The sequence below is a fragment of the Mirounga leonina genome, unplaced genomic scaffold, assembly GCF_011800145.1.
Source record: "Mirounga leonina isolate KUSES-001 unplaced genomic scaffold, KU_Mleo_1.0 Mir_82, whole genome shotgun sequence".
NCBI classification, from domain to species: Eukaryota; Metazoa; Chordata; class Mammalia; order Carnivora; family Phocidae; genus Mirounga; species Mirounga leonina.
The window spans coordinates 29,548,346-29,566,234 of record NW_023270825.1 but is presented as its reverse complement, the minus strand read 5'-3'; the positions used below and the strand labels follow the sequence as shown (position 1 = coordinate 29,566,234).

The window sequence follows — 17,889 nt, the reverse complement described above, 5'->3', positions numbered from 1 at the left end:
CACATCTTAATCAGGGTTCTAGGTAGTTTTGCCACAAACATTTTTGCTGTGTCGCTCATTGGTTATAAGGTAGTTTTGTCGTAAGAGATAAAATAATGAAAGAAGAGGGATGTTAAAAAGGTCATAATGAAACATGAAAAAATTGATAAAATTTATTATTAGTTTCTTCTCCATTAAGAGGTATCAGTTTTCCAAATACTAGGATATATATTTGTACCTGGGTTTTGTATTGCATCGTGAGAGTCTTCTACACTGTTGTTCATTCTTGGCATATTGTCATATATCCCTTAATACACAATCCAGAGTTGTGCGGGAAATGGGGAAGAAATGCTGATGTAATATTGTAACCAACGGGGCTTTGTTATCGTTGTAATTCATGTGTTGTTATTTTCTAGTATAGTGCAGTATGCAGTCTGGCATTACGCTTCTATTTCACCCCTCCTGTAAGCCCTGTCACAGTATTTTCTGTCAAGTCGGTATATGTAGTCATCATCCACTATTTTAAGACCACCGTGGCTACTGGTGTATAGACCATTATGAAGGCTACGTAACATTTATATAATAAAAAATGGGAACTTTGTCCATGGAGAAATGAAACCAAACTGACAGCTAGCTTTCAATACATTAACTGTGCCGGAGGAGATTGATTCTTCAATGGAGAAATGAAACCAAACTGTCAACAAGTTGTTTTATCTTATTTATTTATATTTTTTTGTTTAAAGATTTTATTTGACAAAGAGAGACTGAGCACAAGCAGGGAAAGGGAGAAGTAGGCTCCCACTGAGCAGAGAGCCCGACGTGGGGCTCGATCCCAGGGCCCTGGGATCATGACCCGAGCTGAAGGCAGACGCTTAACTGACTGAGCCACCCAGGCGCCCCAAGTTGTTTTATCTTAAATGAAACCAAACTGTCAACCAGTTATTTTATCTTTTATAGAAATTGCCTTATGGCCAATTAGTTACGAGGTGAAGATGTGGTGAAAATGCTTGCAGCAGCAGAATGTCTATGGCAAAGACACCTATTGTGAACATACCAGAGACGCTTTATTAGGACTAAGAAAGGAGGCTAAGAGAAAATTGAAAATTACCATCTTTTTGGTAATTGTGGTGAAGAAGTGATAGGCATTTACAGAAAGATGACATTAGCATTTGGGAGTGAAGGAAATCTGTACTAAGATATGTTCCAAATAAAATTGAATGTACACTGTGGGCAACTGAGGAACATACCGTATTCTAATATGATGTAGAGCACATAGTTTGCAAAAGCTGATTTATAACTGACCAGGCTTATGTGTGCAGGGATTGCTTTAAAAGGAGCTTGGTAGTTCATCAGCACCAGTAGTCTGGTTACCAGGGCTGATCAGACTGTGGGAAACCTGATATGCTTAAACAGAAATTTCTGAACATTGATGTCTACTGGAACATCAGTTGTTAACAATGAGACTTGTATTTCCAAGGAGACAAGTATTTTGTACTGTGATAAGAGAATCCTGTTCCCAGGTGATAGGTTACTAGGGCAGGGTCAGTTTCTTCCACTGTGGCAAAGTCTGCTTTATGCCACTTCACTTTTACAAAAGACCTGTGTTAGTACCTGTTTTCGCTAACTGAAGAAATCCAAAGAGGATTTTCGCTTTTATGAAATGGCAGCTGCTTCTTTGCTTTGCACTGTTTCGGCTTACGAAAGGTTTCGTAGGAGTACTCTTGTTTTAAGTAGCAAGGGAAGCCTGCATTATAATCTTCAGAAAGCTCCCTGATACGTATGTGACATAAGGCTGGCAAGGGTGGATAGAGTTGCTGATAATCCTGTGGGTGAAGCGTAGTACTTGCTGCCCAAGTTTTTTCTTTGTTCCTGCCAACATACCGTCCTAGATTTCTTCAGGGAGTTGTTCTACTGGGCACAAATCCTTTTTCTCATAGCTTCTGGCTGATTCCAATCAAAACAGGGTGTGCCTTCCCCTGCTATTCTAAATAGCTTCAGTTCCTCTGTTCACAAAATTATATTGTATTCCTTTCCAAATGTTGATTCATTAACTGGAACCGTCTGTAAGGGACTATTACTTTGTAGATAGAGATTTCGTAAATTGGTTTAAGTTCTTAGAATATTGTGCTATCAATCTCTTGTTCCATTGCTATACTCTCTGGACTTGATGATTGATACCTAGATTTTTGTTTATAAGAAAGAACTTTCTTGAGAGACTTTCTCTGCTGTGACTGTCTCCCCCTACCTTAATTTGTTCTCTTATTTTCCACCTCCCCAGCTATATATGTCCTTTGTAAAATGTTCATTTAAAATCAGCAGTGATTAAGATGACCTTTGTCCAAAAGCAAACTCTTCATCTGCATATTTGAATTTAATGATTTTGGATTCAGGCTTGATTTAAATTATGTGGATTCATGTTGCAAAAAACCAGACATTTTAGATATTCCTGACACTGTAGTTGAATAATATACTCAAAGCACCTTCTAAAGTTAAGATAATTTTCTCATTGACTCATTAAGAGGACTTCACCTGATGGATAAGCAATAATTAGAAAGATAATATACAAATTTTATAATTTACTTTGCTACTAACTCAAGAGGAAACTATTAGAACTTACTTAAAATTTTTTTTACATTTTCAATTATGGATACAAAGTTTGGGGATATTAGTCATGTTTTATAATTGGGCTGCACTGTATGATATGATGATGGAAGTGTGAAAGAGAGAATACAGAAGGGCATAATTATAGCCAAATGTGCACTTATATTGGTCTCTTAGAGATGGAGCTGGATAGGGCCCTTGGGAAATCTTTCTTGAAAAGAACCTTGATGATCCATAATTTCATCAAATCAAAAAAATACGGTTGACTCTTGAACAACGTCGGGGTTAGGGGTGCAGATCCCTCGCACAGTTGAAAATCTGAGTATGAGGTTTTTTTAAATTTATTTTTATTTATTTATTTATTTTTTTGAGGTTTTTTTTTAAAGATTTTTATTTATTTATTTGACAGAGAGAGACACAGTGAGAGAGGGAACACAAGCAGGGGGAGTGGGAGAGGGAGAAAGAGGCTTCCACAGAGCACGAGCCCGACTTGGGGTTCGGTCTCAGTACACTGGGATCATGACCTGAGCTGACCTGAGCTGAAGGCAGACGCTTAATGACTGAGCCACATAGGCGCCCCTGAGTATGAGTTTTGACTTCTCAAAAACTTAACTACTAATAGCCTACTGTTGACCGGAAGCCTTGCTGTTAACATAAATAGTCAATTAACAGATGTATGTTACGTGTATCACATACTGTATTCTTACAATAAAGTAAGCTAGAGAAAAGAGAATATTGTTAAGAAAATACATAAAGAAGAGAAAATACATTTACAGTTCTGTATTGTATTTATTGACCAAAATCTGTGTATAAGTGGACCTGCGCAGTTCAAACCCATGTTATTCAAGGATCAACTGTATAGTTCAGGTATTGTCAAAAAAGTGGATTTGACATAATAGTAAAGAAAAGTATACTAATTTTGGCAAGTGTGAAATTGTCAGGCACAGAATATACGCTAATTGTTTCGTTTTGTATTTCCTTGCATGGCAGAGGCCAGTATCCTCTTTGAATTTTACGTAGGCCCCTGCTATGATTGTTCATTCCCTCCAACGTGATATATAATGATCCAGGCCTTTGGATTGACATTTTAAAATGACTCCAGAGCTGTCCTGCTGTGGACTGCACTAGGATTCCTTTCACTGAGACCTCTCCCTTGGACTTCACCCCTAAGACCCAGACTGTATGAGCACCAGGGCCATTTCCCTGGGCCCAGTGTGTGGAGAGATTTATATTAAGTACTAATTATGTGCTAGGCATTTGCTATGTACTCCACTTACATTATTTCAGTTAAGCCTTTTTACAACTTCAAGATTAAAGAATTAGTCTATGCATTTCAGTCATAGAGTAGTAACTTGTCCAGGGACCCACTGAAGGTAAGTCTGAAACCTGGCTTCCCATCCAGGTCTGATGGTGGAGCCCATGCTTTGTCCACTCTACTGTGATGACCTATGATAACCTGTATTTGGGCAAGGGAACACAGTGGCTTGGAGGACATTTCTTGCTCCCTTTCTCCTAAGCTGCCAGGATGTCTTTGGGTGTACGTGAGCTAGGCCACCATTATTATTGAAAATAGCTATTCATTCATCCGCCAGCCATCTAGCGATTCATCCATTCATCCATGCAGCTAACAGATATTTACTGAGTACTTATTGTGTGCCAGGTGCTGTTTGAGAACCTGCAGATATGCTGGTTACCAAGCCCTCTCTGCGTTCATGAAGCTTATACCCGATTATCCAAAGACTCATTATACAGTGAGTATGGGGTGGGAGAGAGTGTCTGCTTCGCCCAATGTCAGACTTCTAGGAGGCCCTCCACAAATGTGTTTCTTTTGCCCCACTTCTTTTTGCCTAATTTTTATGTGCCTGGTCAAATATTGTCTCTTGTTTGTTCATTTATGGTTGTACTTTGAATTGTTGACGTGGGTTTGTGTGTTTTTCCCAGTTCCAGATCAGCCTGTTAATCTTTAGAAACCAACATGTTCCCCAAAGAGATTTCATCTAAGTGGTCAATTACTCTGATTTTGAATATTAAGAAGGTGGTATGGGATACAAACTTTCAGTTATGAGACTAATAGTTCTGAGGGTCTAATGTATAACACAGTGACTGTAGCTGATTAACACTGTATTGTTCAATTAAGTTTTTTTTAAAAAAAAGTGAATATGGGAAGTGATGTTTGTGTTAATTAATTCGATGGAGTGGATCATTTCACAGTGTATATGTATATCAAATCATCTGTTATACACTGTAAATAGCTTACAGTTTTTAACATTTATGTATTTATTTGAGAGCGAGAGTGAGTGTGAGTGGGCAAAGGGGCAGAAGGAGAGGGGGAGAGAGAATCTTGAGCAAACCCCCTGCCAAGTGTGGAGTCTGACATGGGGCTCCATCCCATGACCCATGAGATCTTGACCTGAGCCGAAACCAAGGGTTAGGCATTTAACTGACTGAGCCACCCAGGCGCCCCAGTTTTATTTGTTGATTATACCTCAAAGCTGGAAAAAGAAGGTGGTATGATAAAAATGGCGTAATTTTTTTCTAAAATGTTATCTTTTTAGTTCTTGTATAGGCATTAATCCTAACTACATTGTATATACATTTTCTTTTAAAGGTTTTATTTATTTATTTGAGAGAGAGAGAGAGAGAGAGCAAGTGAGCACAGGTGCACAAGTAGGGGGGAGGGGCAGAGGCAGAGGGAGAAGCAGACTCCCTGCCGAGCAGGGAGCCCGATGTGGGGCTCAGTCCCAGGACTCTGGGATCATGACCTGAGCCGAAGGCAGACGCCTAACCGACTGAGCCACCCAGGCGCCCCTATATATGTATACTTTTATATTGTTTTCAGTGTCATTGTTAGTAATTTACCATATATTATATTGCATGTCATTTTAAAAGGTTTATTATATTTTACAGTGTGAGGTAATGAGTTAATGCCAAACTCATTAACTGGAGCATGAAACTTAGATCCTATTTTGAAATTCATTGAGCAAATATAATTCATTGTGGAGAATCTTGAGTTAGTTCTATTTTGGGGATGTTTCTTTTGTGGATTATCTTCTATCTTTTGATAAATTTAAACTACTTACTGACAGATTTTCAAGTGGAACTAGACTGACACATCTCAAAATGCCCATCTAGAGCTGAGTGTTTCTTGAACTGGTCTCTGTGTGGCTAATGGATGGTTTCAGACTGTGTTGAAGATAAATATTAATAACCTCAAAGATGACTTAATGGAACTTTGATAAAAATACTATTTTTGAGAATAGTGTAGTTGTTCATTTTATGGTGGTGCACTTTCTTATTTTGACTTCGGTTCCATTTTTCCCAGTCATCACACCTAATTGTTTTCCAGGTGCTGTCAGTTTTATGTCCCTGTCTCTCTCAGATTCCTTCGTTTCTCTAATCCCACTCTCCTGGTTGAGGCCCCAGTCATCTCTCACCTAGGAAGCTGCAACAGCCTTGTTACTAGTCTTTCCTTATTCCGTGCCCTTCCTCTCTTGGGCTCTCTTCCACATTACTGTTGAAGATTCTGGGGGGAAAAGAGAAAAATATGCATATGGGTATGTGTGGGCACACGTACATAAAGGCACGTTTGTTTCTGATTATGATGATTCCTCGAGAACCTTCCCTAGTTCCTCATTGCCTGCAGGTTGTTTGGAAACTTTGTGGGGGGGTTCCAGCTTTCCACCACCAACCCCTCAGTCCTTCTCCTTGCCCTTGCTCTTGGTTCCAGCCAATGAACTACTTTCTTTGCAATCCGGTTGTTAGTGGTGCTTGGTTGACATTATTTGCCATGTATGGTATTCAGCCTTTCTTTTGTCCAGGTAGCCTTTTAAATGTAGAAGCCACAATTTCATCTTGTTTGAACACCTCACCTAGGGGCACCATGAGGCAGTCTACCATTGAAGCTAGCAGAGTTTGCTTTCTGTGCTTTAGAAGATGTGACCATTTCCCACATAGATTAACATTTTTTTTTCTTGAAAAGCTTATGGCTTACATAGAATTAAAAAACTGAAATTTAATTTTTGTTCTTTAGACTAACTTGTTGAAGATTATTATTTTCCAATGTAGGCACTATTTGAAAGTTCTGATCTAATATTGTACTACTACGTTTTCAGGTTCATCATTAAACTTGTAGCATTTTCTTTTGCAATAATAAATATTTATTTGTAGCTGCGTGAGGTGATGGGTGCTAACTAAAATTATTGTGCTGATCATTTTGTAGCATCTACACCTATCAAATGGTTACATTGCACACCTTAAGCTAATATAATTTTGTATGTCAGTTAGATTTCAGTAAAGCTGGGAGGGGAAAACCAGACACGCTCACTCACTCTGCTAGCATACCTCTCCTTGTACAATGAACATAACAAAAACTTCGTAAGGCATTAGCAGCAACATAGATTAAAAAAAAAAAATACTCCTACTTCAGCGGCCTGATAGAATTACAAGTCATTCCAAGTTCACCTGAGTGCTTCTCTGTATTTGAAGGTGAGCATCCGTACTACAACAACTCCGAATGACATGCCCTCTGCCCTAACTGACGCTGTTAGGATGACGGGATTTGCTAGTCATCTTTGTAATCGCGTGGTGATCGATCCCACACAAGGTCATGGATGCCAGAAATGGTGTCGAGGGAGGCATCTGGTTCCCTGGCTCTGAGGCCAAAGCTAGATGAGACACTGAATTGATAGGAAAGCCAGTCTGTCTCCGGTGGCTCTCGAGGAAAATTTCCACGCAGTCTTTAGAGTTTAAGTGTTTCTTTGTATGTTTAATATTTAAAGTGTATCTCCGTGGTTTATACTCTTTGTTTACTCACACACCATGTGCATTGCAGCCTTTTCTGTCTTTATTCTCTGTTTCTTCCCCCAGTTGCTTTTCCTCTGTCTCTTTTTTGCCTGTTGGAAACTTTCCTTGATCCCATTGAGTTGACCTTAGAAGCTTTATGTTCTTTTGCCATTTCTTGAGGTCGTGCTGGCCAACACTTTGGCTTTTATTATTGCTGTTTTTACATGTCCTTCACCATGAATTGGGCTGTAAACTTCTTGAGAGGAAAGTCTGCCATTGGGATCTTTGGAACTCTGCAGCTTTTTGAAACTCAGAGCCTTATACCCAGTTGATGTTTAAGAAGTGTTTGAATTATACAGCAGAGGAAACAGTCAATAAAACTAAAAGACACCTACTGAATGGGAGAAGATATTTGTAAATGACATACCTGATAAAAGGTTAGTATCCAAAATATATGAAGAATTTACACAACTCAGCACCAAAAAATCCCCCAAATAATCCAATTAAAAAATGAGCAGAAGACATAAATAGACATTTCTCCAAAGAAGACATACAGATGGCCAACAGGCACATGAAAAGATGCTCAGCATCACTAATCATCAGGGAAATGCACATCAAAACCACAGTGAGATCTCAACTCACACTTGTCAGAATGACTAAAATCAAAACCATAAACAAGTGTTGGTGAGAATGTGGAGAAAAAGGAACCCTCGTGCACTGTTGGTGGGAATGCAAACGATACAGCCATTCTGGAAAAGAGTATGGAGCTTCCTCATAAATTAAAAATAGAATTAGCATATGATCCAATAATTCTACTGCTGGGTATTTACCTAAAGAATATGAAAACACGAATTTGAAAAGATACATGCATGCCTATGTTTATTGCAGCATTATTTACAATAGCCAAGATATGAAGCAGCCCAAATGTGCATCGACTGATGAATGGATAAAGAAGTATATATATACAATGGAATGTTAGTCATAAAAAAGAATGAAATCTTGCCATTTGCCATGACATGGATGGATTTAGAGAGTATAATGCTATGTGAAAGAAGTCAGTCAGAGAAGACAAATACCGTATGATCTCACTCAAATGTGGATTTTAATAAACAAAACAAATAAGCAAAGGAAAAAAAAAGAGACAAACCAAGAAACAGACTCTTAGCTATGGAGAACAAACCGATGGTTCCCAGAGGGGAGGTGGGTGGGGGGATGGGTGAAATAGGTGATGGGGATTAAGACTGCACTTACCTTGATGAGCCCTGAGTAATATATGGAACTGGTGAATCATATATATATAACACTATGTTAACTATACTGGAATTAACACCTTAAAAGAAAGTGTATTTACTTAAAGTAAATACTTGTTCTTAAATACAGCAAATAATTGCCTCAGTTAAGGGGACCTGGTTGGTGAAGTGTCGTATAGCTGGGTCTCGGCTTTGAGGAGGCTGTGGCAAGTGTAACAGTCATTTTTGAGAGTAAGGAAACACGTTGCTGAAACTTTCTTTGTCATTTAGCTCTAACCAGTGTGTGGTGCTTGTAACATGTTCCTTCACGCGTTCAAGTCCTGCGTCAGCTATGAACTTCCGCTTTTCTAGTTTGTTTCGTTATTAACTGAATGTTTTTTACATTCTAGCAAAGGGAAGAGGGGGCAGTTGATTATCTAGTTGCATTATCCACCCCATCTGTTTCCTGTATACGACAGCAATTTCCACTTCGTGCCTTTGCCCATGGGGTCAAAAGCACATACAAATATTATTCTGGTTCTTTCAGTGAGAAGAAAGTTAACTGCTCAACTTTCTTAACATCTCTTTGCTTTTTTTCAGGCCTCAATCTTGTCATTAATATATTCTCTTGTCACTTTAATACCAAAAATGACTTTTCTGGTGTGAAGAGTAGGTGGCACACTTTGTAAGGTGTCTTGAGCCTGTGCTTTCCTGTGGGAGATTAGGACTATCTGTTCTGGAAGTATGCTATTTTGAGAGGTAAACCTATTATTTTCAATTTAGAAATGGATTCAAGGTGTACACAGAAAACATCTTGGGATTTATGACTAGTTTGTCATCATTGCATAAATAATTTTGAATTTTTTTTTCCCATCATATGGTAATTTTTCTGAATTCATGCTTTGCAAAGGAACAAACTAAATATTAGGGATTGTTTGGTATTCATGTCAACAGTGGCTTCCCTGTGGTAAAATGTCACAGGTTGGGCTGGAGGGATGTTGAGATGGTGTGGGTGTGTTTTAATCAGTACAAGTATACTAAGAGGAAGAGTGTTGTATTGACTTACAGATATTAAAACTTATTACTCTGTTTACTTTAAAAATATTTCAAGTAGGCTAGAAAGGGTAGAGAATTATATAATGCCTTCTAGCTTCGTCAGATCTTAACCTTCTGCCATATTTGTTTAAGATCACAAAACATTTTGGAAAAAGTTGAAGCTTCCCCTTTCTCCCTCCTAATCCCACAGGGTTTTCTTCTTTTGGAATGCACAGTATTCGATGGCTTTGAAAATTGATACTGTATTTCTATCATTCAGTAGTTGAGTGGTGGTTTCCATTAAGGAAATGAAATTTATGCACTTCCCACTTGCAGGTTATGATTAAACTGTTTCTGAAGAGGTTTTACGGAGGTGATGTGGGGTCAGTGAGCAAGATAAGCATATATATTTTGAAAAGTAAATTTGGTTAAATGTGGGCATTCACATTCTGGTTAGTTGTTTAGTTTAAATGACATTTTAGAGTCACTAAGTCATTTCTTCAGATTAATTGCTAATCTCAAATGCCTGGATGGTCACTAAAATGGACTTTTTTTCTGTGAAGATTTTGTACTGTAGTTTTCAGGTGTGTTTTTCTTGAGTTGCATGAACTTGGTTGGTTTTGGTAATTTTCCTCCAAGCATTTCATCCAACTTAAGGAATTCTGAATACCTGTCTCTTTTACTTACTTTGTTTTTTGGGGTAAGTATGATACAAAAATCGAAAAGCTATTTATTTTTCCTTAATGCTGTGTGATTTAATTCTGCGGCATAGTTTTCATTGTTGTTCACCATTTGTTCAATTCTGGAGGTATGTTAAACTTGTATCACGTTTTCTAGTTGAAATTTCATTTGATAGGTTCCAGAGAACAGAGGGAAAAAAATACTAAAATGTGGTTTTTGTGTGTATGTGCGTGTTTTACAAAACCTTTATGTAAGTTATGTGTTATAATTAAGGAGAAACTAGGAAAACAAATTAGGAAAAGATTTGCCAGTGATCCTATCACTCATATAATTTTTTTGCCATCTGTCTTTCTAGTTTTTTTCTGAAAAATATTTATAACATATTTTAACATAGTTTATAGTTTATCATGTGCATTTTCATGTAATATTATAAACAGTAAACTAGTAATTTATAAGTAATTCCTAAATTATAATTACTCTAAATACTATAAGGTGGAAGCTATGTACTACAGTAGTAGAAACACAGGCTTTGTTTCAGATGGACTTAGGTTTGGGTTCCTGCTTAGTTAGCTGTGTTACCTTGGCAGTCACGTAACTACTCTGTTTCCTCAAACGAAAAAAATGTGGCTCATAATAACCATCTTACAGGGTTATTTTAGAGATTAAATGAAATAATGAACAGCTCATTCATCCATATTGTACCAGGAACACAGTATGTATTAAACTGTTATTATTGGAGGTTATGTGACATTGAATACAAAGAGCAAGAATATTGGAAAAGGATCAATCATCTTGGGTTTGAATTCTAATGCTATCACTTCTTAATTTGCTTTGGGCAAGATTTAGAATTTCACTTATTCCTACTTGTACTCTTTATAAAAAGGGGATAATAAAAAAAAGTGGGATAATAATATCCATCTGCTAAGATTGTTATATCGATTATATGAGGTAGAGACTATTATGTGACTGGCATATTGTGGGCACTCAAATACTATCATTTATATGTGTATATATATGTATATATTTAAAAGATTTTATTTATTTATTTGGCAGAGAGAGAGCACAAGCAGGCGGAGCTGTGGGTAGAGGGCAAGGGAGAAGCAGGCTCCCTGCTGAGCAGAGAACCTGACATGGGGCTCGATCCCAGGACCCTGGGATCACGACCCGAGCTGAAGGCAGACGCTTAACCGACTGAGCCACCCAGGCACCCCTATCACTGTTATTAATAAGGGGAATTACTTAATTGAAAGACAGGTTTAGACATTGTCTATTTAAACTAAATCAAGGTAGAAGCTTTTAGATGACCTAGATTGTATTTGTACTTCTTACCATGCCAGTATTTGCGGTTCTTGAGGACTTCGTGAGTAGTATGCTATTACTGCTCCTTGTTCCCAAATTTGGAGTCAGTAGCCGTCATTAAAACAGCCTGTATGGAAGCAGTTTTGAGAGCTCTTCAATGTGTAGTGAAAAACTACCAGATATAATTGTATATACGTGCTGAAATATATACCTCTACAAGTGTTTCTTACGTATAGGCTGTAGATTGTCTGCCTCCATCCCTCTCAGCCTGCATGTCTTTTTGGCTCCCAAGAGCTTTCCCATGTACTTTCCCTCATCTTCATGTTTTCTTCTTGACTTTAATATTTAGAAGCACCAGTTCATGTTATTATTCCTCCTTTTTATGATCATGATGTACCTCTGTTAGTTATTTATATGTGTGCATCGAATTTGAGAACGGTCGTACAGAAGAAATCTTGATCATACTGTTCTCACATTCCACTCTGTTTCCTTTATAATGAATGTCGCCTAGACCCTCCTTTTTATCAGTTTACATGTCATCATTTTACATCATAGAAGCAGTACCCCTTTTAGTGAGTTTCTGTGTAAATTGCATGGCAGGGTTATGGGAGATGATGGGTTGGTTGGTGAACTCCTGCCAGGTGTGTGGCTTGTCTGAGTTGACTTGTCCTTGTTTGTGCTCAGGTTGCAGTCCTGTGCTTGGACCTCAAGTGTGATCACTCTGTTTCCTCCTGTTGGCAGCCCTGTGCATTGACTCAGAAGCTGCTCTACTTATAAAAAATGTAAGATGGAGCTTACTTTCTCTTTACTGCACATGCGTGCATGCAAACACACACACACACATAAATGCAGAGATACACACATACACACACACACACACACTTCCCGCCTTGAAGTAAAGAGACTGCATTTGGTTTTAGATGGAGTCAGTAAAAGGAGACAAAATTAATAAATCCATAAATTTTGCCAGAAAGCTAAAAATTTCTGTTTTGGAGATTGGCACTCAGGGGTGTAAATATAGTCTAAAAATTTTCTAAATTGGCACTTGAAATGCTTGCTTAAAAATAAGTAACCAGAAGACATTCTTTTAATATTCTGGGATCAGGAGCTGGTAAAGGTGACTCACCTTTTGTCTGAGAGTTTTTAAAGCATGTCCAAAGGGTACTTCAAGGGGAAAAACTATTCTCCTTCAAGTTTATTAAAGAACTAACCATATTCTAATCTCACTTTAAGTTATACATTTTTAATTTACATTTTGATGTACATTTTAGTTTTCATTAATAGTTACTCTCAAAGACCTAGTATATTCTTATTGAATGAATGACTATCTCGTGACTATTAACTGTTGATTTGTTACTAGTTTTAAATTATGTTTAGCATTTGCAAGGGCTTCCTAATAGATTCTGTCATTTGATCCTCATAATAATCTTGTGAGTTAGGCAGGAGAGGAATTTTCTCCATTTTGTAGGGAACTTGGGTAGAATTGCTCAGGTGTCATTAAGTGATGACTCCAGGGTTTGAATTTAGGACTTCTAGCTTCTAATTTTATGCTTTTTGCTCAGTGCTATGCTGTTTCCCCATATTGATGTGGAAGCATTTCGGTACTTCGTATTGAACAGAGTTTTGTTGAGGGCACAACTTTAAGTTCTAGGTCTTTGTGGATGAATGTAAGGACAAGATTTCTACCCTCAAGGAAGACTATTAGTAAGTAAATAAGTAGATAAGGTAATTATTGTGCCTACAATAATAATGAGTGGTACATAGTAGGTGCCCAATAAATGTTTACTGACTAGATGAATAAGTGAGCAATGTGATAAAAAGGGAGTAAACAGTGAGTGTAGGGTCTCATATAGATAGATTGACTGGAGAAGGTTTTTCTTTTCTCTTTCTTTTTTTTTTTTTAAGATTTTTATTTATTTGACAGAGAGATAGGGGGTACAGATAGGCAGAGTAGCAGGCAGACGGAGAGGGAGAAATGGGCTCTCTGCGGAGCAGGGAGCCCGATGCGGGGCTCGATCCCAGGACCCCTGGAAGGCAGACGCTTAACTGGCTGAGCCACCCAGGTGCCCCTAGAGAAGGTTTTTCTGAGGAAGTGATATTTAAGCCAGAGAAAGCATTTCAGACAGAAGGACAGCATATGCAAAGGTCCTGAGTCAGGAAAGAACTTGACTTATTTGAGGACACCAAAGATGGCGGTGGAGCTAGAGCATTGTAAGCTGAAGAGATAGGAGTTCAACATGAAATTGAAGAGAAAAAGGCCAATTATGTGGGGCCTTGTAGACCATGGTAAGAAATTTGGCTTTTATTCTAATGTTGGGAGACAGTTTTCCCTGTGTCTTGTGTTTCTGCACTGACTACTTTTGTTCTAGACTGTCTTTTTAAAGGATGATTTGTATAGTCAGCAGCCTTGGAAGATACCCTCCAGAGCAAAGATCAGTCACACTTACTGTCTGTATAATAAGGACAATGTCTCCTTCTGGGGTAAAGTTCAGGCAGGCATACTGCCCATTATAAAAGATTTTGGTTCATTAAGCTCAGGGTTACTCTCCTGTAACACAACCCACTGCTGTGCAGGTGTTTCCTCGTGGAAATTGGGACGTAAGGGACTGGCACCAAACAAGCTGCTACTCCAGGGACGCCTGGGTGGCTCATTCGGTTAAATGGCTGCCTTTGGCTCAGGTCATGATCCCAGGGTTCTGGGATCGAGCCCTGCATCCGGCTCCCTGCTCAGTGGAGAGCCTGCTTCTCCTTCTCCCTCTGCCTGCTGCTCTGCCTACTTGTGCTCTCTCTGTCATATAAATAAATAAAATCTTTAAAAAAAAAAAAAAAAGCTGGTACTCTGGCTACTGCTATTGCTGTGAGTAATGAAGTCCTTTGTCTCTGACCCACATGTCTCATATCCTCAGTGGTATCCATACACCTGTGACAGTCTAACTTATTAGCTTGGAAATAAGAGTAAAATCTTTTATGGTTCACACTTTTTGACATCTCAGGATATGGAAAGCCGCTGGTAGGTTTTTAGCAGGGGAATAAAAATATGTAGTTTAACCTTTTAAAAAGTCATTTTTGACTCCTGTGGAAAAAGTTCATGGGTAGAAATTAATGAGGAATCTGGGGCAGTTGCCTAGTTGAGAGAGAATAGTGGCTGGGACCAGTGTATTGCCAGTGGATATGGAGAGGAGGGAAGGATTCAGGGTGTTCTTCAGGAGGTAGAAGTTACAGGTGTTGGCAGAATGGATGTGGGCTGTGGAAGAAAGGAATGGATAGTCAATCTTAGGTTTTTGGCTCAAGCAAATGGGTAGATAGAAATGACTTTAAGTTGGAGAAGCCTCAAGATGAAGATAATTAGCTTGCAAAAGGATTTACTTCTAACTTTCATGTTTAGAGTTTCAGGGAAAGGAAGAATAAGTAGTAGTTTGTACAACTTGGGATCAAAGGACCATTGTATATACTTTCCAGGGGAAGAAGATTTTTTTGTGTGTGTGTCTTCATGAGTTGTCAGATCCATTAATGTTTAGAAATTCACGTCTTGCAGTCCCTTGTTAAGTGGGTTGTCTCAATATCACTAAATTAGATTAGCTTGGGAGAATTTATTTATTAAATAGCCATACTGATTTTTGCCCCAAATTCATTATCTGGGAGTTTACAAGGAAACTCTTTAATATGTTTCAGGGTTTTCCCCTTTCCAACATTAAAGTAATAATACATTTTTTTCGTATTTATTTTTTAGAGTCTAAATTTCTTTAAATTTAAAAAAAAAATTTATTTACTTTAGAGAGAGAGAGAGCATGAGCGGGGGCGGGGGTGGAAGGGCAGAGGGAGAGGGAGAGAGGCAGACGCCCCGCTGAGCTCAGAGCCTGCCATCTGGCTCCATCTTAACAACCCTGAGATCATGACCTGAGCCTGAAATCAGGAGTCAGATGCTCAACCAACTGAGCCACCCAGGTGCCTCTAGATTCTAAATTTCTTTTAAAGCTGGGCTGTTGTCCCTAAATTCTTATAGCTCATCTTGTGATCATGTAAGTTTAATACAGTAGGATGTAAGAAACAAGTGCTTATGGATTAATTTATTCTTTTTGTCATATTCATTTAGAAATACCTCAGGATAACTTCTTGTCTTTCTAACACTAGATGCTGATTTCAACAGCACCTGATTGCTTTTCATAAAAAAAGTAACTAAAAAAACTGGGGGCGGCGTTGGGGGGGGGGAGCCTTGCCCCTGCAGAGTCCTGTTAAATAGCTTTCTTTTTTATCTAATGAGATTTATCCTTTCGTGTGCTTCTCGTGCACTTACTGTCTTTACAGGACCACTTTGCATTTCTTAACCTTTATGTATTGTAGACTGTTTTAGGCTCCAGCATGAAGTTTGCATGAGTTTTGAATTATTTTTGCACCATCTTGCACACGTCCTTTGTTTTCTTTTGTTCTGTGGTATTTTCTTTAGTCTGTGGGCTAGGTCTAGATTTTTCCTCTTTGGAAAGAAAAAGAAAGGGAAGATAGAACTTATTAGCAGGTTTTGGGGGGAGTTGGGGAGAAGGCTAAGCCAAAAATTACTTCTGATTCAATTTATGCTCCACCCCTTGGAAGTCAGCAGTGGGAAAACATACTCCATTATAAAGACAGATAGAGAAAGCTCGAACTAAGATCACAAAATCATTAGTGCTAATCATGAGACTTTTCTAGGTTGTATGAGTTGTTATTAATCACTAAATGACTCGAGGTATTTCTACCAAAAATGCAGTTAGAATGCTGTTATATCTGATGTTTTGAGAAGATAAATTATGCTTTTTTCTTTTCTTCTTATGGAGATCCATCTTTTTTGGGTTTTAGGAATTTTAAACCACACCCAGGTAGCAGAGTGGGATTTAAGCTTCCCAGGATGTCCGGTCTTTCCTTCAGAGAAGTATTATTGCTGTGCCTCAGTATCCCATTATACAAGTTCTTTCAAAGGGCTCAACATTTTGTCACTAATTTCATGTTTCATGCAGTGTGCTAAGTGATGTATAATTTCGCCCTATTTAGGCTTTGTTTGGAACTTCATGAATAGGTTGCTGGTTTTCTCTCCCTTGTTTCCTGATTTCAAAACAAAACAAAACAGTTAGTAATAAGATTTTACCAGAGCCTTCTGAGAGGAGATTTTATTTAGTGACTTACTTGAGCCAGAATTTGTGGCCTATGGAATGTGCTAGAAACTCTCCCTAAAGGATTGGTTATATTGTTCTTGCAGTCTCAGTATGGCCCAGAGTGGTGCCTCTACCCCCTTTGCAGCCCTTAGGAAGATTTTGTACCCCCCCCTCCCCCACCTGCCAGTTTTGCGCCTAGACTTGCTTATACCCTAAAAACATTCTGGAAATGGTTCAGAGGCACAGAGGAATCTTAGCCTTAGAGCCATAGCTCCATCTCTCCTGCCCATCTTCTTTCTTCTGTTTGAGGAATAGCTGAGGGCACAGTAGATAGAGGATTGAGTCAGACCTGGTTTGTGTCTGAGCTCCAGCCTGTTGGTTGTGTGACCCCAGGCAACACGCATAACCTTTCTAGGCCTCAGATCTTAAATGTAAAATTGAGACTCTGCTAATGATCTCCTGGTGGTTTAGTGAGGCATAGTTGTGTATGCCAAGGAACTTGTTTTTAGGGCTTGTAGGTTCTCACTAAGAACTAGAACACAGGTATTTTGAAGTTGTGTGTTTCCCTATGATTCTATCCTTCTGTCTCCCTCTGGAGGTGACTACTATCCTGAATTTTATGTTGAGCATCCCCTTGCTTTTAAAAATGAGTGTATCTGTGAACAGTATATTTTTAGCTTTGCCTATTTGGACTCTGCAAAAATGGTATCCTGTATAGTCTCTAATAACATTTTTGTCTCTCTGGGCTTCTCCCTTACTGGTCCCTTAGAGAGAGTGGGCTTTTTCTGATGATAGATCAGAGATTGGGGTAGCATTAGGTGACATGGGGGGCTAAGTCCAAGAAGGAAAAGTGAGGTTAAGGGAGCTACATTTACTAGTTATAGGGAAGGGAAAGGGGAAAGCTAGAAAGACCCAATAATTGGTTGGGAATTCAGGGCATCTGTATGAACTCCTGGTCTGCAATATACATAGATATAGAAAGAAATAAAGAAGGAAGGGTGTGTGCATCTATGCATGTTCTTCTATTCTCCTGGCTAGGAGCAACAATAAACCAGTTGCAATAATCACACCCAGATCTTGGTTTCTAAATACCGTTTTTTCTGCTTCTAGAATGGTAGGAGTTAATTAGACTAGAACTCGCTTTTTGGCAGCCATCATAA

General features: G+C 38.6%; 1 protein-coding gene across 6 annotated transcripts in view; it reads left to right on the top strand.

Moving 5' to 3' along the window:
* Nucleotides 1-17,889, top strand: part of SIPA1L1 (signal induced proliferation associated 1 like 1) — a 447,306-nt gene that overhangs the window by 136,898 nt on the left and 292,519 nt on the right. For 5 of the 6 annotated variants that reach the window (XM_034992842.1, XM_034992846.1, XM_034992844.1 and 2 more), the window contains 2 exons: nt 4,241-4,331; nt 12,291-12,388. The exons of the other annotated variant lie outside the window; for it this stretch is intronic. The gene's annotated coding sequence lies outside the window, so the exon portion shown is untranslated. The remainder of the gene's footprint in view (nt 1-4,240; nt 4,332-12,290; nt 12,389-17,889) is intronic. 6 annotated transcript variants of the gene reach the window in all.